The sequence below is a fragment of the Miscanthus floridulus genome, chromosome 10 (assembly GCF_019320115.1).
Source record: "Miscanthus floridulus cultivar M001 chromosome 10, ASM1932011v1, whole genome shotgun sequence".
NCBI classification, from domain to species: domain Eukaryota; kingdom Viridiplantae; phylum Streptophyta; class Magnoliopsida; order Poales; family Poaceae; genus Miscanthus; species Miscanthus floridulus.
The window spans coordinates 93,259,162-93,284,838 of NC_089589.1; the positions used below are offsets into that span (position 1 = coordinate 93,259,162).

Consider the following 25,677-nt stretch of genomic DNA (forward strand, 5'->3'; position numbering starts at 1 on the left):
GGATCCCTTTTCGTTGCGTGACCCTTGTATTGGCCCTTTTGTTTGGGACGTACTACTTTTTCCTAATAAATATAGTTGTTAAAGATGTAAGTATAGTACATTCTTTTGTAACATTTGCCCCCCCCCCCCCCCCCCACCCCACCACCACACCCCCACACCCATGTGTAGCCTTGTCAAATCGAGGATCATCTCTTCTCTGGGGCGACAAAGGGAGAGTCTCCACTCAAAACATTAATACTCCATCCGTTTCAAAATAAATCAATTTTTAGAATCATTGTAAACCAATCTATCTTAAATTTAACCAACTTAATTTATAGAAAAATATAATAACATCTATCTATGAACATAAGTATGTGACGAAAATGTATTTGGATACTAATTTGCTGTTAAAAATATTGGTGCCCTTTTCTATAAACTTGGTTAAATTTAAAATAGTCTGTTGTAAAACAACTTGAGAAGTTGATTTAATTTGAGATAGAGGGACTACCAGGCCAACGATGGTTGATTATATACAATGGAGATGGGGGCACGGTGAGGTATGCTCAAATCATTAATCCCCGGGATATTTTCTCAATGCATTTGTTGAGCTATTAATCTTGCATTTGGTTTACCGGCCGGGTGGACCAGTAAAAGAATCATCCGGTCCAAATATCGAGTAAAAGCACAGCATTTGGCATCTGTCACAAAGTAATTCCCTATCACTTGCCGCAAGCCAATCTCGAGGAGCCAACTAATTCCTCGCTAAAGTGTCGGAGTAGTACTGCTAAGTCGACAATAAAAAAAGGGGAATTTTGCTCAGGGACACTGAAGAATGACGTTATTTGCCACTGGACACCGTCAACTTGCTTATTGGCTCAGTACCATTATGAATCACAGTTTATTTGGCAGAAGACACCGCAATCATTAGTTTACTCTTTTCTGTCATTTTGGAGAGAGAATATGCACCGAATGGACTAAGTTGCCCCTGGCTCGCTAGCGCACTGCCTATATGGTTTGGTTGAACCAAGTCGTGCGACCCGTGCGACCGTCTTCCTCCTCCAGCCGCCATCCCCATCCGTTCCCCGTCTCACCCGCCGGTCGTCTTCCTCCTCCAGCTATCCTCGGTCGTTCCCCGTCTCACCCGCCGGTCGTCTTCCTCCTCCAGCCATCCCCGGGCATGGTTTGGCGCAACACCCTCAGCTATCAGCCTCTCGAACATCTCGATCGCCTTATCCCCCATGCCATGGTAGCCATATCCAGCAATCAGAGCGTTCCATGAGATCAAGTTCCTCCTAGGCATCCTCTCAAAGACATTCCTCGCGTCCTCCATCCTTCCCCATTTGCAATACAAGTCCACAAGCGCCGTGTTCCCAACAATGTCCAGTGGCAATCCTCTCTGGATCAAGCCAGCGTGCGCCTGCTTCGCATGCTCCAGCAGCCCCAACCTAGAGAACACCCCTAGCATGGTCGAGAATGTGAACTGGTCCGTGGCGACATGACTCCTGCACATTTCTTGGTACAGCTCCAGCGCCTCCTCGCTGTGGCCATGAAGCACAAACGCCGCCAACATGGCCATGGCAGCCCGTCAAACACCCGCCTCGCCTCATCAATCAAGCCGCACTTGTTGTACATGTCGAGCAGTGCGCACGCCAGGTACCGGTCAGCGACGTCACCACACGCCCCCGCCTTGACAACGCAGCAGTGCAGCTGCCGCCCGGCTCGCGCCGACCCCGAGGACGTAGCCGCACTGAGAACCACCACGAGGGACCTCAGCGGTGGCGTGTCCCCGCCGGCCGCCTCCGCCCGCATCTCCTGGAACAGCGCCAGCGCGGCGCGGGGGCGGCCCCGGTCGACGAGGCCGCCCATCATGATCCCCCACGTGACGCCATTCCGGTCGGGCATCCCGTCGAATGCCCGGCGCGCCTCGGCGAGCATGCCGCACTCGAGGTACGCCTGCAGGACGTGGTTGTGCGTGTACAGGTCGAGCTCGAAGCCGGAGCTCTCGACATGCCAGGCCACCGCCGCGGCGGCGACGAGTAGCAACGCGTGGTAGGTGCGCACCGGGAGCGGCGTGAAGGGAGCCCCCACGCGGGCCAGGCGGAACAGGTCGAGCGCCTCGGCATGGCGGCCCGCCGCCGCGTGCCGCTCGATAGCGGCGCAGAGGGCGGGGAGGCCGGTGGGGTTGGGCCGGGGCCTGGGCCTGGGCGCGGGGCTGCGAGCCGTGCCGGAGGAGGCGGCGGAAGCCAGGTCGTCGTCGGAGCTTCGTGGATGCGGTAAGAGATGCGGCGGCGCCTGTGGCTGAGTGCGAAGGGGTTAGGGTTTAACAAAGGGGATTTGTGCATTTGACCGACGCAGTCTGGTTCAACCAGGGGCATCGAGCGTCATTTTCAAAATTTTCTCTCTCCAAAATGACAGAAAAGAGTAAAGTAACGACTGCGATGTCTTCTGCCAAATAAACCGTGATTCATAATGGTACTGAGCCAATAAACGAGTTGGCGGTGTCCGACGGCAAATAACGCCATTCTTCGGTGTCTCTGAGCAAAATTCCCCTAAAAAAAAATATATAGTGCCATACATATATAACGTGTTTGGTTTGAGGAGGTCCTGTGTGGAACTATTTGAACCTGCTGTGTCCGAGCCTAAACATAGCGTTTGGTTTGGCACACGAAGTCGACTCGCCCCTTATCAGATCATTCCCTACAACAGCATGAACGTGTGAGTTCCTTCACTAATCACCAGGATGACTCCATGAGGGACGAGCTGACCTCAAAGGCCCAAACTAAACAGCCTAACTAATACTCTCTCTCTCCTCAAATATAGTTTTTGTTATGCACTTAGATATATGTTATGTTTATATATATATATATATATATATATATATATATATAATAAAATGAATGGATCTAGAAAAACTAAAATATCTTTGTCCTGTTCGTTTGGCTGATAAGCCATGGTTGATAGTACTGTTGGCTGATTTGTTGTAAAAAATACTGTTCGTTGGCTGAAAAAGTATGACTTATAAGCCAAACAAACATGTCTCTTATAAATTGAAACGAACGGAGCAGTGTTTTGCATGCACAGCCTTTCCCTTCTCTCTGCTCATGCGATACTCGGTTCGTAGGGCGCGGCGAGTGGTCCAGTACTCAAGCTTTCTTCGCGGCTTGGGATAACCATTTGACCGCATGCCTGCCGCCTGCCGTGACTAGCTAGATAAGCCGGCCAGCGGCCAGCAATCGCCGCCCCGTCCGTCCGTCCGTCCGTCCGTCCAGAATGACCCCATCGATGCGCAGCGCGCAGGATCGTAGATATATCCAGAATATATACCATGCATGCACGCACGCACGCACGCAGTAGCGTGCGCGTCGCGGTGTCGCCGGCGACTGGGCCATGTGCCCAGGTAGTAGTTATATATATATCGTAACTCAAAGTGTCTGCAGAATAAGTTATTCAGTAGCCAACTACAAAATAGTAATTATCGTAACTCAAAGTGTCTACAGAATAAGTTATTTTGTAGCCAACTACATATATATATATATATATATATATATATATATATATATATATATATATATATATATATATATATATATATATATATATATATATATATATATATATATATATCTATATATATATATATATATATATATAATATATATATATATATATATATATATATATTGAGAAGAAGGTCTATAGCTATACAGGCATGTTGATGCAGATATGCACGCAGGAACATACTCCTATGGTGTAGAGATGGACATGGAGGCATGGGTATGCAGGAATATGAGACAGGTCCCTGCTCCTTCATTCATGTAAATGGAAATGGATGAGTCTTGTCTGTGTCGTACACTCGTACTCCCTTCGAGCATGCGACCCATCTCCCGTAGGCACTAGGCAGTGACGGAGCTCGGAGCTTGAACAACATCTTCAGGGTACTATTAATGAATTAGAAGAGGGCCACTAATGATGCATGACTGATCAAATTAGCTATGAATTACTATAAGTGCGTTTGGATGTCTCATTGTGTTGCCGCCTCACTTGGCCTAGCGCCCTAGCTCGGCAAAGCCAGCCTTGCCAACGAAGGAAATCCAGATTGGCCCTCTCCAACGAGCCAGGAGAAACCTTGTAATAAGCTCAAGAAACGAGGTAGGTGGTAAAGGAACCAAACGGCCTATATATGTTTATTAACGTCCTGCTTATTTGGCTTATAAGTCGTACTTTTTCAGCCAACGAATAATATTTTTCTCTTACAATAAATCAGCCAATAGTACTTTCAGTCATACCTTATCAGCCAAGTGAACAGAGCATAAAAGGCTAAGATCCTAGGAATGGCGGCCATGGTCCAAGTTGGCCTTACCTATCCTCCACCCATGCTCGTCGGCATGGTTCTAACTCTAACTTTATTTGCTGGTGAAAAAAAACTTTTGGTTCAACAGCCTTGCCTGATTGTTGAAAAGGGTAAAATATCTATAACACTCTTCAATTTTTGTATTTCTTTCTTTCTTTTTAATTTCGCACTTATTTTACTTTTCTTTTCTCTCCATAATCATCTTGTCGGGTTCATAAACCCGGGGTCCCTCGAGGACCAGCTTCCACGTCCGGGCTCGGCCCAGGAAAACAACATATAGTTCATGGACCGGCCCAAAAATCTAAAACACAGTGGGCCGGAAGGGTAGTCCGGTCGTCGACCGGAAGGTCTACCCTTAAGAACAAGCGTCCGCTCGACAACTTCTTCGGCCCACCTCTTCGATCGAAGTGCTCGCTTCGGGCACCAGCCGTCTCCGAGCGGTTTCTCTAATCGGAAGGCCTAAAACACTGCTTCCTACTCCGACCCTGCGACTCCGACCCCGCGACCGGGGCTCGTGGGAACCCTGCTCACCGCTCTTCTCCGACGGGCGCACTGAGAGCCGACTGGAGCCATCCGACCGGGGGCTCCCCGTTCGGAAGGAACCAGAAGACGTGCGGAGAAAGGCAAGGCATGGCTCACAAGTCAAAACCACTGTACCAGGGACCATACCCTGTACGAAACAGTGCTCTGCAGCCACCCTGACACAAAGTATTGTAGGGGCCGCTAGAAACTCCCATACGGAAAGCCCCCGCGTGTCTCTAGACATCGATCGCAGTATGGGCTCTAGGATTTGCCATACCGGGTGAACATAGCGCGGCTCCTCACATGCCATTAGACATCAAGAAGTATTTGCAGGTACCGGCATCATCCTTCCTAAAGAAGATAGCTCGACCTCCCGTGCACATCTAACATCCTACAGCGACATCGACAGTATTGGGGGGCGTCAACCCTTATCCAGTTTTCATCAGCGTAGACAGTAAGGCTTAGAAACATCTGTACTCTCTCCCTCTCACCTGTAAAGCCACCCCCTTCATCTATAAAAGGGGATGCGCTCCCTCCAACGAGGAGATGTCGACTTCACCAAGGTAAGACTAACTAGATCGACATCAACACCTTACAACCGCAGGACCACCAAGTTCCGACCGCAACCCTTCCGATCGGAGCCAACCGAACCTTTTGTACACCCCCTCCTTTCTCCTTCTTGTTTGTAACCCCACTACAGACTTCAAGCACCTGGTCTTAAGAATAAAGTCACCGACCGACCCCGACTGGACGTAGGGCATGTTGCCTGAACCAGTATAAATCCTGTGTCATTAAGTGCTAGGCCACCTCCGATCATAACGTGCAGCAAAACTATAAATATTTACTAGTTAGTCATTTTGTACACGGACACATCTTATCTTCTCCACCGGTTTCACACGTAAAGTTAGAGCGTTTGATTGCCCCATACGACCCGTCTTTACTGCGGTTTTCACACGCTTTGCTCTTGGGCTGTGTTTAGTTCCACCCAAAAATCTCAAAAAGTGCTACAGTACCTATCACATTGAATGTTTGCGGCCCGTGCATGGAGCATTAAATGTAGACGAAAAAAAACTAATTGCACAGTTTGGTGGGAAATTACGAGACGAACGTTTTGAGCCTAATTAGTCCATATTTGAACACTAATTGCTAAATAAAAACGAAAGTGCTACAGTAACCCAAAATTTCAATTTACTGGAACTAAACACACGCTTTATGCACACAGAATACATGCGCCTAGCTAGATGGTGGCCACAAATAAATGGATCGCAAGGGTCGGTATCATCTCATCACGCACGCAAAAGATCCGTGCAGTGCAGCGGTCCATCATATCGTCCTGTCAGTCAATACTGTGCAAGTTGCGTTCTGTGACAAGCACGTAGCACTGACAGCCACGGTTTTATCCTTACCGCGCTGCAACGACTGCAATCGAGGATTATTATTTATTAAAAAAATCAGTTATGAATTACAATGATTCTATTGTGCGTGCCATTTTCTGTGAAGAATTTATATATTACATCGTTGAAGGGTCATATAAGTAATTAGAAAACATTTCAAGTAGAGATCTAGGACATGTTTTGACCCACTAGCACTATTAGTTCGCTAGCTAATAGCCGCTAAGGGACAGTTTGGGTTCCAGGGCCTTTTTCAACTAGTTCTGCACTTTTAGGCCTTGTTTAGTTTCAAAAAGTTTTCCCAAAAAGTGTTACAGTAGCCATTACATCAAATCTTGCGATACGTGCATAGAACATTAAATGTAGACGAAAAAAAACTAATTGCACAGTTTGGTTGGAAATCGCGAGACGAACGTTTTGAGCCTAATTAGTCCATGATTGAATACTAATTGCTAAATAAAAACGAAAGTGCTACAGTAGTCAAATTTCCAAATTTCACCCAACTAAACAAGGCCTTAGTCTATTGTTAGCCCTTGGGGAAACAAATAGGTGTGCTAAAAGGGGAGAACTAATTCTTAGTCCTATTAGTCTATTTGCCCCTCAAGGTGTCATAAAGAGGACTAAAAGTGCTTTTACTCTCTTTCTCTTTCTCTCTCCTCTTCTTTTCACCTTTTAGTCACCTTTGAGCATCTGGATCCAAACATCCATCTTGGGCTAAACTTTAGGGACTAAACTTTAGTCCAGGGACTAAAGATCCAAACAGGCCCTAATTATTAGTAGAATGCCGTTTAGATTCACCTGCTATAAGTTAATAATAGGTGGTTGCCTAGTTGGCACCTATTAACACCTATTAGTAGCCCTGAACCTACTAAACTAATAGTTGGCAGCTTCCAAACTAATAGTTAGTTGATCTATTTAAGGGTTTGTTTGGATTCACTAGCGGTAATTTTAACTGCTAATTATTAGCATTAAAAGATTCCAACAAACCCTTATATTAGTTTAGCTATAAAGAAAAGCCCAAACACTAAAAAAGGTGCGCTCATGGGGCGAGGAACAAAAGACCTAAAATTTGTAGATTATACCGAACTTGTACAATAGAGAACAAAGGTGATAAACCCGTTGGTAACCTAGGTACAAAGTTTTGGTAATTTTGAGGGTGCTCAAAAGAAAATTCTAAAATTTCGTATTACGCTAATACATGTGTATGACTGTAAATATATAACTCTAGGCTATTGTTTATGTTGCATAATCATCAACTCAATAGATGAATAATCACAAATCATAGTAATATTTTGTTTACATCTAAAAATTTTGGAAAAATCATACTTCATGTTGAAGTCTATAATTTTTATTTTGACAAAACATTGATCGAAATTTGTGAAATTTGGTAATTTCGGGGGTGACCGAGAAAATCATAATCCCAAAATTGAAAACCCTATATCCGTAACACCAAGCTAGGGCGTCCAAGACTGGCACAAATTAAAAACCACTATTTAACACCAAGCTAGGGCGTCCTCAAGGTTGCTTATCAAATACTCTCTTCATTCCAAATTATAAGACGCTTTGGTTTTTCTAGATTCATAGCTCTTGCTATGCATTTAGATACATAGTAAAAACAATATACCTAGAAAAACCAAAACGTCTTATAATTTAAAATAGAGGGAGTAGTAAAGAAAAAGCACATGTCTGATGATAAAACCGAGCGAAGTATAAAAAAGTTCCAAAAAAAATTAGAAACAAAATATATTAATATTTGATATCCTTTTTATAGCTTCTAAAAGGATTGAATGGTCCAAAAAGAATGTGAATTAGGCTTAAAAATTTAGGAAAATCCATCTCGATCTACTTCCCTTAATTATCATCGTAGTTCGATTTTTCTCCTCGAACTTCAAAACTAGACATCTTAACCCCTGAACTCTCAAAACCTTTTAAATTGCCTCCCTATCCTAATTTAGAGTTGTTTTGAAGGCTATTTTATCCCTTTTTAGTTAAAAGATTTGGTAAATATTTGAAAATATTTTTAAACCATAAAAATGCATGTCTCCAAGCTTTCTAAAGTTCTAAAAAGGTTGGATATTGGGATGCACCAAATCCAAATAAAATATTCTAGAGCTCATGAAAATATGTCTAGATGCTTGAAAAAAGAATTAGCTCTAGAAAAATGGAAAACTTTCCATAAAAAAATTGAAAATTTCCAAAACATTCTAACTGATATGTATACATATATTGAAAACTTGTTGCAACAAAAAATCTAATACGCAAACAATACAAATACATTTAGCATTAATAATGTATGTTGCATTCATGCTAGTTGCATCTCATATTTTTACCATGCAAAGTTTTTAAACATTTATATACTTTATCCAAATGTTTTGAGAAATTTCTAGTTTTTTTCTAGAAAATATTCCCATTTTATAGAGCTAAACCTAATTTTTCAAGTTTCTAAAGATACTTTCATGGGCTCTAAATATTTTATTTGGATTTTTTATCTCAATATATCTCTTGATTTTTTTCTAATTTTTAAAAGCTTATAGGAATTTTATATGGTTTCAAACCTTATCAAATATTTACCAAAATTTTAACTTAAAAAAGGACAAAACTACCTTTGAAACCACTCCAAATTAGGATAGAGAGGTAATAATTTGATCGGTTTTAAGAGTTCGAGTGATGTCTAGTTTTGAAATTCGAGGTGGAAAATTAGATTACAATAATAGTTTACGGAAGTAGAATCTAAAAAATTTAATACAAAGACCAATCTATAATTTTTTGAAATCGATGGTTAAATATACAAATGTTTAAAACGGAGGGGAATATCTATGGGCTCTATTTTATTTGTTATTAGGTACAATATATATGTCTTTGTATGTCAGTGGTGGCCTGGCCGCTCCATTCATTAAATTCGTGCTGCTGCAGGTTAGCTCAAACCGACCACCATGCTGCACAGTGCACTTATGTATGGACGTATGGTACTGAGCATCATATATAATTAGCTGTTGTATATAGTGGTAGATCCAATGCCGCTGCTGATCTCACCAGCTTTCCGTCTGATTCAAATTTCAATGGTCTACATACTGTCCAACAACCCTTGTACAGTCACACACATTGCGCATAGCAGTCTCGCACAGCCAGCTTAACTAGATTTACAATATCCATATATCCTAATATACTTATTATGAAAATATATTTGTGTTGTTCATTTAATAATACTTATTATTCATTTAAGTATTGGTATCTTTTTATTTATTTTTTGTTCAATTGTAAAAAATGACTTCAGTTATACTATATGTTCTATTTTATAGGTCGTTTTGATATTTTTAGATATATCGTAATTTTTAATATATATCTATATATATCACATATCTAGTGTATAATAAAATCTATATGTACCTAAAAAAACTAAAATAACCTATGATTTGGAACAGATCATGGTATTTTGGACGGAGGAAAGAGTAGTAGAGGTGGAGTAGCTGCCTATTAAAAGCCTCTCCTGCTGCTGCCAAAGCAGATGAACAGAACAAAAGGATTAACTAGTACTCCCTCTGTACTAAAAAATAAAATCGTTTTGTACAAGACTTGAATCAAACTTTAGGAATATAAATTATAAATAACTTTTAAATTGTTTAGTTTGGAAATGTGAAAGCCATAAATAGATTTGTCTTGAAAAATACTTTCATAAAAATATACATATATTATTTTTTGATAAATATTTTTATAAAAACAAGAAGTCAAAGTAATACTTTGGAGACTGTGTCGCTGTCCAAAACGACTTTATTTTTTAGTATAGAGAGAGTATAGGATTGAATTTGCTGAGGTCATCAAATTGACCACACATTCAGCCGGTTTGATTGTTGGTTTCAACCAGCCAATAATGTTTTTCTCTCACAGTAAATTAGCACCAGCCATCAAAAACCAACCAGCCTAGAAACCAACCAGCGAACAGACGGATTAATAAATAACGGTGGTTGGGTTGCACTTGCTCAGAAGAGAGAGCGACGAGATGTGTGGCTTCACAGATCTCTCCAGCTCGTTTCCATCCATATATATAAAGAAGGCAGCAGTAGCTAGCTGAGGCTCCCAGCAGCAACCCTTTCGCATAACACGCTCGTACACACGCGAAGGTCGACAACAAGCATCCATCCTACCTCTCTCCCCCTTCCCTTCCGTCTCTCTCAGGCGCCCCGCCCCCCCCCCCCCTCAAGGATGCCCTGCTGATGAAGATACGGAGACCGTTAAGAGGCTTGTGTTAGGCCCATCTAGCCAAATCACCACGTGGCAAGGGTATGATGTCTAGGGCTACAGGTTCCACACGAAAGACAAGGACAAGAAGAGCTTGGCATAGAACTGTGGTGTTCGATACGAGGGCGAAGAAGAGTCCACAGGCCAGAGGAGGCAATACTATGGGCAAGTCAAAGAAATATGGGAACTTGACTACGGCCAAAATCTATGCATAACCGTCTTCCGTTGCTAGTGGGTCAAACCGAATGCGGTTGCAGTGGACAGTTATGGGCTAACCACCGTGGACCTCAAAAGTATCGGCTACAAAGATGACCCGTGGGTACTAGCAACCAATGTCGTGCAAGTGGCCTACTATATATATGCAGAGGACCCAAAAAGGCATGTGGTTGTGTCCGGAAAGCAGCGGATTGTGGGAGCTGATGGGGTGCAGAGTCCCAAACAATACAACAACTACGCAGAGCTCGAGCTTTTTACCGATCATCCAAAGAAGATCAAGGCCGTCGAGGACCGATTCAACAAGTCCAGGATAATGCCATGGGCCCACCCCGACGGTGAGAAGAGGACGGTGAAAGCACCTGCACCAAAATGATATATGTATCCCAGAAACCATATGTATGCATCATATATTTTGTTGTGTTGTTTTTTTCTTTTTCATATATGTGATCTATGTTCAAACAAATGAAACAAGCTTGTATATATATATACTCCTCTATAGCTAACTACTCCTCCAACTACGACTCTACTACTACTCTACTCCTCCAACTACTACTCTACTACTACTACTCCAAACTATACTACTACTACTACTATACATACTCCTCTATAGCTAACTATCTAGTATATATACTGCTCTACCTAAGGGAAAAATAAGATTCCAGATTGAAAAAGGGTAAAATAAGATTTCAGATTGAAAAATATTAACCGTGACAGGCGTTCTAAGGAGCCCGCCGCGGTAAATATTAACCGTGACGGGCATTATAAGGAGCCCGCCGCGGTAAATATTAACCGTGACGGGCGTTCTAAGGAGCCCGCCGTGGTAAATATTAACCGTGACGGGCGTTATAAGGAGCCCGCCACAGTAAATGATGGCTTATATATACTCCGCCACCTCCCCCAAATCGGTTCAAAAACCACCGCGCCGCTGCCAACGAAGGGCCCCAAAAACCACCATGCTGCCGCGCCATTGCCGCTGCCGTGCACCTCCATCGTCGCCCCTGCCCTCCACGCCATGGTGCCCTCGTCCTCCTTCCATGCACATGCACCCACGCCATGGTGCCTTTGGACATCGACAGGAACGCGGGCCGGAACCCTAGGCCCATCCTCCGCCGTCCGTCCTCGTCTCCCGTCCCCGTCTCCGTCCACGTCCCCGCGCCGGTGTACCTCCGTCCACGTCCCCGCGCCGGTGTGCTATTCTCCCCCGTCTCCCGTCCCCGTCTCCGTCCGCCTCTCCGTCTCCACAGTCATCCGCGGCCCCGCGCCATCCTCTATGGTGGCCTAACCCTAGCGCCGCCAGCTCCGCAGCCGAGCCCCAAGGAGACTGCCCGGTAATGTGCCAATTGCTCCCCTAATCCCTCCTATGGAGCAATGCCAACTATGGATGTTCTTCTCTTATTTTAGTTTTCCTGAGCAATGCCAACTATTGTTGCCTATGATGCAATTCTGTTTATTGAGCACTTGATGCCACTACCTATGATGGCACATGTTGAGATGAATTTGGAAGAAAAAATACTAAATGCTGCCTATGATGCGATTCTTGTTAACTGAGCACTAGATATATATGATGCCACTGCCTATATGTCCTTTGCTGGATCTGCTCCTTTTAATTTGTACTACTCTTGAGTGGGTGCTCACTTTCAGACAGCAGGAAGGGAAGAGAAGGGGTTGGCTTTTTCCACTGCCTATGATTTGTACTACTGTTATCTCTGAATCTAGGAGGATACTTGCTGCTACTACTGCTGTACTACACTCTACTGCTACTGTACTCCCATGTCCTATTTTGATTTTTTGTGGCACATATGCTTTGTTTGGTGTCTCCTATTGTGGGCTCTACTACTCTACTATCTGCTACTACTACTATTTTCTATACTGCTGGCTGCTACTACTAGCTGCTACTATACTCTACTACTACACCCTACTGCTACTATACTCTATCTGCTACTACACTCTACTATTTGATTTTGACTCCATCTATGTGGCATATATATGCAATGATGAACTTTTAAAACAAGAGCTGAGGCAGTGACTCTATCTTGATGGCCGAAGGACTTAGCGCTTTAGGGCCGAATTTTGAAACTATCTTGATGGCTTTTGTTTGGTATTTGCAATGATGATTCTTTTCACACTTCTAAGCTAAGGCAGTGGCATATGCAATGATGTGAACCCTTTTATGCTGAGGCAGCAGCGATGATGATCGAGTGCCCCCGCTAAACTAGGATGGCTTGTATACCAGATACAAGCAACCAGTTTAAAAGCGATGTGATGACAATGGGACAAATCTGAGCCTGCCAACTATGGATGTTCTTCTCCGAGGCACACATGCTTTGTTTGGTGTCTCCTATTGTGGGCTCTACTACTCTACTATCTGCTACTACTACTATTTTCTATACTGCTGGCTGCTACTACTAGCTGCTACTATACTACTACACACCCTACTGCTACTACTATACTCTATCTGCTACTACACTCTACTATTTGATTTTGACTCCATCTATGTGGCATATATATGCAATGATGAACTTTTAAAACAAGAGCTGAGGCAGTGACTCTGACTCTTGATGGCCGAAGGACTTAGCGCTTTAGGGCCGAATTTTGAAACTATCTTGATGGCTTTTGTTTGGTATTTGCAATGATGATTCTTTTCACACTTCTAAGCTAAGGCAGTGGCATATGCAATGATGTGAACCCTTTTATGCTGAGGCAGCAGCGATGATGATCGAGTGCCCCCGCTAAACTAGGATGGCTTGTATACCAGATACAAGCAACCAGTTTAAAAGCGATGTGATGACAATGGGACAAATCTGAGCCTGCCAACTATGGATGTTCTTCTCCGAGGCACACATGCTTTGTTTGGTGTCTCCTATTGTGGGCTCTACTACTCTACTATCTGCTACTACTACTATTTTCTATACTGCTGGCTGCTACTACTAGCTGCTACTATACTCTACTACTACACCCTACTGCTACTACTATACTCTATCTGCTACTACACTCTACTATTTGATTTTGACTCCATCTATGTGGCATATATATGCAATGATGAACTTTTAAAACAAGAGCTGAGGCAGTGACTCTATCTTGATGGCCGAAGGACTTAGCGCTTTAGGGCCGAATTTTGAAACTATCTTGATGGCTTTTGTTTGGTATTTGCAATGATGATTCTTTTCACACTTCTAAGCTAAGGCAGTGGCATATGCAATGATGTGAACCCTTTTATGCTGAGGCAGCAGCGATGATGATCGAGTGCCCCCGCTAAACTAGGATGGCTTGTATACCAGATACAAGCAACCAGTTTAAAAGCGCTGTGATGACAATGGGACAAATCTGAGCCTGCCAACTATGGATGTTCTTCTCCGAGGCACACATGCTTTGTTTGGTGTCTCCTATTGTGGGCTCTACTACTCTACTATCTGCTACTACTACTATTTTCTATACTGCTGGCTGCTACTACTAGCTGCTACTATACTCTACTACTACACCCTACTACTACTACTATACTCTATCTGCTACTACACTCTACTATTTGATTTTGACTCCATCTATGTGGCATATATATGCAATGATGAACTTTTAAAACAAGAGCTGAGGCAGTGACTCTATCTTGATGGCCGAAGGACTTAGCGCTTTGGGGCCGAATTTTGAAACTATCTTGATGGCTTTTGTTTGGTATTTGCAATGATGATTCTTTTCACACTTCTAAGCTAAGGCAGTGGCATATGTAATGATGTGAACCCTTTTATGCTGAGGCAGCGGCGATGATGATCGAGTGCCCTCGCTAAACTAGGATGGCTTGTATACCAGATACAAGCAACCAGTTTAAAAGCGGTGTGATGACAATGGGGCAAATCTGAGCCAACTACTACTACTTTACTACTCTAGTACTACTCTACTTTACTACTCTATAACTGTGTCTATACAACTGAAATATGTATTCATTGTAGCTTTCCAATGGTGGAGGAACCGATAAGCGAATGGCGTGACCCTACCCCTAGTGCATCATCATCAACTAGCCTCGAGAGCCATGTGTCCGTGACCCCGAGGCCAACAAAGAAACGTCGTACAGAAGACGAAGATGATCCGACCTACCAACCGAGGAACGATGAAGTTGAAAGTGCACGGTCTCCAAACCCTGAACAGATGCTGGTGGTGCCTCGAGAATTGAATTTCGAGGAGGAACAAGTCAGGGACAAAGAACCCCCCGCTCCATCTCCAACCACTTCAGGCAAGTCTAGGGGTCAGAGGAAAAAGCTGAGAAGGGGGGAACATGGGAGGCACCGGAGGGAAATCCACGGCGAAGTCCATGTGATCCATAAGGTGGGACCAGAGGGAAACCCGTTGTCGCCACCCACGGTCCTTGCCAAGTTCAGCAACCAGGTGGCATGTATAGTCAAGGACAAGGTGGAGATCACTTGGGAGGACTAGAACAATGTCCTGGTTGTAACAGAACCGACCAATTATACGAAATTAAGTAAGAAAATCATCCGGTAGAGCAGACGATTTAGCAAACTTAAGCCCGTATAACCCGGTAGTCCATGAAATCACGAAGGATTTCAAACCAACTTCCATTCCAGCCAAGATCGTAATAAGTTTAGCGGTCACCATCACATATTACATAAAAGTTTGCATCTCAGATACATCAGAGTTTAAACCTAGTTATTACAAAACAAGTTCGAATAAAAGTAGCGGAAGCCATTTGTTCAAACCACACACACTCACACGGAGTTCAAATATAGTGTCAGCGAATGATCATCTCCAACAAAAGCATCAGACGAGACGTAATGAATGACCAAGCCCATGGTCCTAAGCATCACCCATCGCAGGATAAAGGCAGTTGATACAGTAGCTGTAATACATCTGTCCATCTGCAACAAGTGGGAATAAAACCCTGAGTACGAGAAGGTACTCAGCTAGACTTACCCGATATAACCGAAAATAAGTGACACCAAGGATTATGAAGGGCTTTATAGTAGGGTAGCTGACTCATTTGTAAAAAGAAGCATTTTTAGCATTTCAAGACCCTTTTCAAAAGCATTATTGTCAAGTAAATTGTTATTAACCTGTCGATTAGATTTGCACCTATACTAGAGCAAACATGTGATTAAGCAGATAATGATAACCAATAATCATTAAACAACTTCCATAATGTCATATTCATTATAACTGTCCAAGTGTTCCATCAACATTACTACGATGAAGTAACTCAAGTCAAGTGCTCACTATCCAAGAGCGATGGCGATTCGAATCGATTCCTAACCAGCTGGTGATTTATTCCTTACACAAACCTCACTCACCTGCTAAAGTGAGATATTGATCACCGAGTCAACTATCCAGGAATCTTGAGTTTGCCAGGAACCACATGTACCCAGGGGCCGACCAACTGCACTTTGGTCTTATCATCTCACCCCCGTGTCCTACCACACCTGGTCCGGCACAGTGCGCTGCGGGCAATCTACTCGGCCCGAATAATCTCCCAGCTTCGCGGTCGAAAGGTACTTTATCCGGCCAGCTAAATGTAAGGCATGCGTTCAACATGACTCGAGGCCCAACAACGGTCGGTCCTTAATCGACACAGACGGAAAGCACTACAGTCCAAAACTCTACAAGTCTCCGTCCGGTCTCAACTTCATTTAACACTTAGTTATACCATGACTTCATAGTCATCCAAGCAGATCTAGGTAACCACCTATAGCTCACAGGTGATAGGAAATCACCCGACTTCTACCGGTCTAAGCCAGCTAAGCATTGACTCGACTACGGATACCAGGGTAACAAGGATATAGTATAACAAAGTTAAACAAGGTAATGCAGCAACGGTTGCAAACAACTCCTGAACGTAATGCATCAATTAAAGTAAAGTATTTAATTAAAAATTGCAAACTGGGAGAAAATGCTCCGGGGCTTGCCTCTCTCGAAGGAGCTTGGGTGGTGATCGGGGCACTCCGGAAGTTCCTCAACGTCCTCCTCGTCGGCTTCGGGCACTTCCTACGGCTGCACCTCGAGCTGCTCCTCGGGCTCCTTGGGTATGACGACTGGGTTCTCGGTTTGCAATCCTGTATGATGCAATGTGCGTAAGCGCTTATGCAATCGGTGCATCGAATGAGATGAATACAATGGATATGTTTGAATGCAAGGTAGTCAACATCATCCAAGAACATATACTACAAGCACATGTCATCTACTGCATTCTCTTCTACTACTAATATGCTAAATCAACACATCTTATTAAATGCTTCAAAGATACACCAAAGCTTCACTAATTTCTTAATCACACATAAAGCAACACTTGATTAAACCGTAATTAATATAGGTTTGAATAGCAACATCTATTTTTATTGCTTAGAAAAATCTTAGAAAATTACCATAGCACAGTACTACCCTAAGTAGTCTACCAACAGATTTTCATGGTATTTGAATAAGTGGGATTAGCCTACACAAAAATAACAAGCTATGGCATGATTATGAACATGAAAATACTTTGTACTGTGAAAAGTGTCAAACAACAGAGTTAGCATTTTTCCTATGATCTTCATAGCATACAATCACTGTACAAAATTATCACATGCATGTTTATACAAAGTTTGCTCTCTAGCTAAAATAATAAAAATCAGCCATTAAAGGCACTTGAACTACACCTCATAATTTTTCTATAGTACATGCATGACACATATTTTTCTAGGAAGTACATTACATAAGAAGATTAACAAACTTGGAATCATATTTTTTGAAGCCTATAGGTTTTTCTACACATTTTTCAAGTTATCAGCAATATCCATGATTAAATAAAGTTCTACAGAAAAGTATCTCAAAAAATGACATGCAATAATTTTCTCAAGTAGATCTGGTGATAAGGAACCTAGCAAAATTTATTCCAATAGATTTGGAGCCAAAAGGAGTACACAAACATTTTCCAAAGCATTTAAATAGAATTCTGAAATCATTTTTGAAATCCTTTAAACCTCATGCTCAAATCTGCTAGATCCACCCGGTTATTCACCCAAAACCCGTGATAGAGAGACAGACAGGTGGGACCCAGTGGGTCAACCGGCCCACTGGCCAGCCACCCGTGGCCTTCGCCAGCCACTACGGCTGGGCCCTGCGGGTCAGCGACCCAGGGGCAGGGGAGGTGCTGCGCCGGCCGATGCTCACCGGCGGCGAGCCCTTCTGTGGCGCGGGGGGGTGCCAGCGTGCTCAACACGCGGAGCCGCACCGACTGGCAGAACGGAGGTGGCCCGATGGCGTGGGGGTTCGCGCGGCCACGGCGGCATGCTCGCTGGAGAGGAAGGAGGCGCCAGGTTCGACCCTCACCTTGAAGACGGCAGTCGCTGGCGAGCGCAAACGATGGAGGTCGACGAGGCGGAACTGCTGGCGGCGCAAATCGGGGGATGGTGCGGTGGTGCGGGAGCTCGACGCCGGCGAGCACGTCGGTGAGCTTGGCAGCTCGGGCGCTGCTAGCTGCTGCGGAGCGAGAGGCAGGGAGGCAGGCGAAGTGAAGTGGTGGAGTGGGGTGGCGTGCGCGCGCTTGGACCGCTTTGAAGGCGGGGCGCGGCTGGTCGGAGCAGGCACCACCCCTCACCGTCGGTGTACAGGCGCCGCGTGGCGACCGGGCAGGCGGGGAAGGGCGGGCGCGGCTGCACGCGGGAGCGGCCCGTGGCATGGGCCTAGGCTGGCGAAGCGCTACTGGCCAGGGCGAAAACACGTGGCAGTCGGGGACGCGGGCCAGGCCGGCTTCGGCCGTGGGCCGGGAAGCTGAGTGGCGGCCTGTTAAGCGAAATGAAAAAAAATTTCTTTTTATTTCTCAAATAAACAGAATTAAATTCCCATTTTTGAGCCATTTAAAAGCATTTTCACAAATTGGTGTAAAAATGAAATTTGTTCCATTTTTCAATATCTACAACTTTGATTTATGACCAAAGCCAAATTCTTGATAGATTTTGAATGCTAAAATTAAAGTCAATTTTACTCAAAACCCTAATTTTGGAGAATTATTTTTAAAAGCAAAATTTGGCAATAATTTAAAATACAACCTTGCTCCAAAAATTTTGCTAAACAATTCTAGATGATTCACAATCATAACCAACAAGTTCTATATAAACCTAGCAAGCATAATCAGGGCAAAACAACTCTAAACAAGTGTAGGTAACATTCAGGCTTCACAAACATGTTTCGTATGTTTCGAAGCAGTGTTTCAGTTATTATTTTCATGATTGGGCATGTATGATTAGGATGCTTGATGATGCATGATATGGCATTATTTACAGTGCCTAAATGCTGGCATAACACCGGGGTGTTACACCGGTCGACTACAAGACACATATCTAGGGTGAGGTGACGAGGAGCTTCCATTATCCCGAGGACGCTGATCTTGACAAGTGCAGGGAGTGGGTCATGCACATGGCAGGAAGAGCCTTTAGAAAACTTCAAGTCCATGCTGACCAGGTACTACCTGAAGCTAGGCAAGTCACCCCTGTGTCAAATACACTATGGTGAAGGAACATCGCTGGGAAGAGTTCTGCAAACAAAGAACAACAGAAGAAGCAAAGGCAAAGAGCGTCAAGTTCAGCGCACTCGCGAAGAAGAACCTGCACCCCACCACTTGGGCATGACTGGGTTTGCTGGTAAGAGGCCCCAGTGGCGGGAGGAAGAAAGGGCTAGAGCTGCCGCCGGGCTTCCTGATCCGTACGACGGTGTAGACTTGAGGGCTAAGGACTTCATCTATGCCTGCAAGCCAAAGAAGCTCAAGGAGGGCACGAGCAAGTTCAATGAGCCCAAGTTCGAGGAGGTGGAGAGGGCTGTCATCAAGGCCGCTAAATCTAAGGATAGCTTCGAGGTTCGCAGGGGCCAGGACTTGCTGACCCTGGCGCTAGGAACCCCTCGAGCACCGTGGCCACGTCCCGTGGCATGTCGTCGAAGATGAGCTGGAACTCAGTGGAGTCATGGCAATCCGACACTGCCACATACCGGTCAAGGTAGAGGTACAAGGAGGGCATCTTTCAGAAGGGCTATGATCAAGGCGTGGCTAAAATAATCAGCCGGTCCATAAAAGAATCCTTCACGAGCAATGACCCAGATATGGTGTCGATGAGGTCACAGATGCTTCGCCAGGCTGGCGTGGCCGTGCCTCAAGTTCCACAAGGGCAGACACAAGGGCAGCCACTACCGATGATCGAGGATCGCCCAAGGCACCCCGTCGACGCCATCCGGGAACCCATGCGCGTCCACCTCATGATCCCATTTGGTAGGGCAAAAAGGTTGACCGTGGGTGAGGGTTACATGCACCCCAAAGAAGATATCAAAGATTTCAACCAAGATCAGATCCCTACCAACTATGCTGTCGTGATACTTGCAGCTGCCTTGGGTTCTGAAGTCCTGTGGAACAAGGATGACATAGAGATCATTCTCTCGACGCTGACTTCTACGCTGACGGTGACACCAGCGTCACAACCATCCGTTGCCGGATCTTGTCCCCCTGATGATCCGAATCACGACGACGGCGATGACGAAGGCAATGGCGGGGATGACAAGGGAAGGAACTCACCCCGAGGCACAAGCCCTCACCCTCGTTCTCCTCCTCCAACAACAAGTCCACCTCCACCTCCCGGTAGTCCATCTAAGGGCACGAGCAAAGCACCGGGAGGCACAAGCCCTCACCCTCGTTCTCCTCCTCCAACAACAAGTCCACCTCCACCTCCTGGCAGTCCATCTAAGGGCATGAGCAAAGCACCGAGAGGCACAGAGGAACCGGGGGCAAAGACACCGCCTGCTGCCATTGCGAGCACAAGCCACTGTCCTCCCACCGCCGGCGAAGACTAAAGGCGACCAAGGGCAGCTCACATACTCACTTGAGTTCGAAAGGTATGGTAGCGACGAGCATAATTTGCTAATAACTTTTCTTTGCCATAATATGGTACTAACATTTCTATCCCAGGCCGAGATCACCTTTCCATCTATTTCCTTAATCGGATGACTGCCCCGGCAATTACGAGCATGGGAAATTCATGATAACCAAGGCCCAACTCGTCGACGAGGAAAGGTGGGAGACAAGGAGGTTTCATCTCTGGTACATGGAAGCGGCAAAAGCTGGCCTGCATGGTTTTCTAGTCAAGGTTGTGGCGGAGTACTTCCACTTGCCCGGCAACGATGTAGAACTCCCCGTGGACTTCCACGACATGTACAGACTACTACGAGAATAAGACCTTGACATCGCCCAAGTCACCTTGTTCTCTATATAAGTGCTGAATTGCGAGTTTCACATATCACCTACCTTTGAATCGGTCAAGACTACTTATATATGCCACGATGGCTTGTCCTTGCAGGTTGATGGCCTATATATCCAAGGAACTAAAACTTGATGCTATCTATCTATCTCCAATGCATATTGCTCAAAGAATCATCATTGGTTACCACCTAGATGACAATCATCCAACCATGAAAGACTTAACCAAGCGACAGAGAGAGACGCATAGGAAGAAACTGATGGACAATGAGAAGTTGAACAATTCAAGATATATACTAGGAGCAATGAAGAAGATCAGGGGAAATTGGTGTATCCTAGCTGCCTACCACTTTGGGTAAGTCAAGACATGCCTATAGATATAAGTGGGTAGCTAGCTAGTATTATTATTTCTCGTCGTAATCTGTATTTTGTTTCAATGGCGCAGCCAAGGCCTCGAGGGTCACTGGGTTGCATTTATCATCTACCCTCAGGATGGCAGGGCCTGCGTATTTGATTTCGTTGACAGTGCCAAACTTAAAAGGGTACAAGGCCTTTGAAGATTGCCTCAGAGTGTAAGTAACTGAACTGTCTTCTCATATGCGTTCTAATGCCCTGCCTAATACTAGTAAATTTCGTATAGCGCTTATAAGGAGTACGTGAAGGATCCTGAATGCTATGATCGAAGAACAGAGAAATTTAAGGCTAAGCATAAGAACCGCATCAAAATCAGACGCAACTTTCCGGTAAGTATTTGAAAGGTTTAATTGTGCTTTCCGTTCATATGCGTTCTAATGCCTATGTTGTAATGCTTGTGTATCGATCATGCAGTGTGCCAAACAACCGGTAGGATCACAAACATGTGGCTTCTACGCCTGTGAGTTCCTGAGGGTGTGCAAGCAGTATAGCAGCAGTTGGAGGGTGCTCAAGAATGGATTGAACTGGTCGAGAGTCATGCAGAGCATCCAACACAGCTTCAAGCAGACAAAGGCGGACATATGTAAGTTTGTCTTAGACAAATGCGTGCTTGAAGGGGGCACGTTCTTCCATGAGAACAGCCCGCTAGCGATTTTACCAGAGTACGAGAGGCTGAGGAAATGGCCCACGATGATGCGTCCGCAGGATTACACCTTAGCGCATGTATAACGACTTTAATATGTAAATGTAATGAATTAACGATGAAAAGAATGACGAAATGAATGTATATATATATGTATATTATCTCATGTGTAATGCCTGCATACTTTTTAAGTTTAATCTGTGAAATATGGATGTGATTTGGATTTGAATTTGAATTTATATGCATGCTGTATTTTATTTAAATTTATATGCCTGCTGTATTTTTTTAATTCAGGAAATAATTTACCGAGGCGGGCAAATAATAAAGCCCGCCACGGCTAATACACATAACCGCGGCGGGCCACAAAATGTGTCCGCCGCGGTAAAATAATTTACCGCGGCGGGCGGTGTAACGTGCCTGCCGTGGTAAAAGTATATTTGTCGCAGCGGGCACGTTACGCCGACCGCCGCGGTAAATCGGTTAACCGCGGCGGGCAAAGCCGCCCGCCGCGGTTAAGCCACGATTTACCATGGCCTCTAGGCCGCGGCGGACGGCTTTGTCCGCCGCGGGAAACCCAAATCGCCCGCCTCCAGTAAAGTTTGTGTAGTAGTGTGGCTAGGGTGGAAGCCGGGCCCGGAGTAGCCACCGGCGGTGGGCGAGGCGGACCTAGCTAGGGAGCTCCTTCAGTTCCCCAGCCAGAAACAGTGACGAGATAATTAGAAGAGTTGATAATGAAAATATCAAAAAGTGGTTTGAAGATATGAAAAACCGGTGTATGTTCATTAGTGCCTTAATAATTTGTGTGTGATTGGGTTTGGGACTTGGGAGTAATAGAGTGCACAGTCTAGGATGCATGGGAGAACCTTGAGCTTGACGAAGGCGAGCTGATCCAAACGACGAGGATGTACCCTACTGGCTACCACTGTAGGTTGGAAACACCGTACCTAGGGGTTATTTTGGAGAGCGCTCCAGCTTCAGCTTCTCCGAAGAAAATTACTCCCAACCAACCAAACAATTAAAATATCAACTGATTCAGAATCACTTCTCTCCATTTACGCTAGCAGCTGAGAGCTTAAAAGAATCCTGCTTCACCTTGCTCCAGTGGCCACTGAATGGACTTCACATACGTGCAGATGATGCAGAGACATAAATATAACCCGATAGTGTTCCTTGTACAGCATTCTTGCATGCATTATCTCACGCAATAATAACCAGAAAAAATAAATAAATCCATGGTGCGTTCCAAAAGTAGCGTTGCGAGACGTACATTCCCCCGTTCACTCGTTGGTTTTAGCCAGACTTATTCAACCAGCTAATAATATTTTTCTCTCACAATAAACCAGCATCAGCAGTCCAAACCAGCCCACAAACCAAGCAGCGAACACGCCAATTGAGAGAAGGGGAAAATAAAGCACTATGGGCGTGATTGGTTGGCCGAACTGAGCCGTTCTCGTACCATTTAGTTGTCTGATCTTATTCATGCGGCGTGTTTGGTTGCCCTGCTCGCACCTTTCGCCTGTATTTTTTCATTCATCTGTCCTCCTCCATCCCGCACGATTTCGTCTTCTGGATTTCTCCTTCCCTCATGGTGCAGGATGACTTGATTCACTTAGGATGCAGGGACTCATGCATCAAACACCTAAAAAACTGATGCATGCATACAACCAAACACAACCACGTCTCGTACTGAACCAACAACAAAGACAACCCAACACGACCACCTGCACGAGCTCAACCCGACTTCTTCGGTCCTGCACGGCCTGACCATCCTGGCTCAACCAATCACGCCCTATATTTCGGATAATGCATGGTTCATCTGTCTCCATCGCTTTATCCCGGATATATAAATCGACAGAGAGTCAAAGGAGCAAGAAGAACACATGGAGCAGTGCAGTGAATCTACATTATTGATTTGACCTGTTGCCGTTGCAAGTCTAGACAAGGAAATCAGCCAAAGAAAGTACAACAGAAAGCAGATCAAGCTAGCTAATAACAATGCATGCATGAATCGGCACGAATCCGCTGAGGGCCCTATCTAGCTATCATAGCAATGGCCCATCTTCTGCTTCGTGATATTGCAGTCCTCAACGAGTTATTTTTCTTGACATATCCTGTGCAGATTTGTGACAACACAAATAAAGCTGGAACTCGAAAATCCCCGAGATTAAGGAGACCGCGCGTGTGAACCACTACTAAATGATATGTAAATCAATCAGAACAAAAAGCTAATCAATAAAGCAGCAGCAGCAAGAACTACGGCACGCCGGCCATGCATGATCATCGCTTTTCAGATTTTGTTGTGTCTGAAAAAAAATAAACCGCGTACGAACAGAATCCAAGACGGATCCAGGGGTGGTAAAGCAGAAGCCACAAAGTTTGATTACCCTGGTTAAATAAACCAGGAGACGCAAAGCTCGATCTGTTGTAAACCTAAACTATAGCGAGTCCAGCTGGGCACACCAGGCCCTGTCTCTGCCCTGTCCCCCGGGCCCCGGCCCTCTTCTTCCTAGCATGCAACAAACACACATGATGCATGGTTGAGCTGATAGCCTGGTACAATGTTGTTGTGTGGTCAAATGCATGGACCATATCTACATATCACCTGACAATACAGGGAAATGGAGCAAACCATATATTATGATTAGATGGTTTATTGTGAGTGCACAACTTTTGATGTGGTAGTAGTACATGATATATGAGGATTCAGATCATTATCTAAAAAAAAAATATGAGGATTCAGATCACACAACTTGGTTTATTAGAAAAAGTTAACATATAGTAGGGCTGATGAAAAAAATGATGATATTAATTTTTGCCTCTTGTACCCTTTGTGATGATGTCTTAATAATAAGAACTTGTCGAACCGTGTCCATGTAGGATAAGAACCGTACAAATGCATCGATAATGGGACCTTTGCTCACTGTCGTAGTAGATAAGACTTGTAGCACTTGTATGGTACTACATCGAAAAACTATGTCGGACTGCCGGTCACACAGATCAGTCTGGATCATGCAATGCAAGCTGTAGTGTATCTCTAATATTCTCTTTGGATGTTAGTGCTCAATGTTACTAATAATCTACTGGAGGCATGCGTGCCTGCTTGCCTGCTTTTGAGCGAAAAGGGGTAGATTAGGTACTTAGGGCTGGTGCTTTAGGGCAGGCAGGCAAAGACCACGGCACTGTAGGGCTAACACACAACACAAGAGGATCCCTTTTCGTTGCGTGACCCTTGTATTGGCCCTTTTGTTTGGGACGTACTACTTTTTCCTAATAAATATAGTTGTTAAAGATGTAAGTATAGTACATTCTTTTGTAACATTTGCCCCCCCCCCCCCCCCCACCCCACCACCACACCCCCACACCCATGTGTAGCCTTGTCAAATCGAGGATCATCTCTTCTCTGGGGCGACAAAGGGAGAGTCTCCACTCAAAACATTAATACTCCATCCGTTTCAAAATAAATCAATTTTTAGAATCATTGTAAACCAATCTATCTTAAATTTAACCAACTTAATTTATAGAAAAATATAATAACATCTATCTATGAACATAAGTATGTGACGAAAATGTATTTGGATACTAATTTGCTGTTAAAAATATTGGTGCCCTTTTCTATAAACTTGGTTAAATTTAAAATAGTCTGTTGTAAAACAACTTGAGAAGTTGATTTAATTTGAGATAGAGGGACTACCAGGCCAACGATGGTTGATTA

The 25,677-nt window shown here is 44.5% G+C and overlaps 1 pseudogene; it reads right to left on the bottom strand.

Moving 5' to 3' along the window:
* Positions 1 to 1,066: 1,066 nt before the first annotated feature.
* LOC136489045 (pentatricopeptide repeat-containing protein At5g50390, chloroplastic-like) lies at positions 1,067 to 18,349 on the bottom strand (annotated as a pseudogene).
* Between the last annotated feature and the right edge of the window lie 7,328 nt (positions 18,350 to 25,677).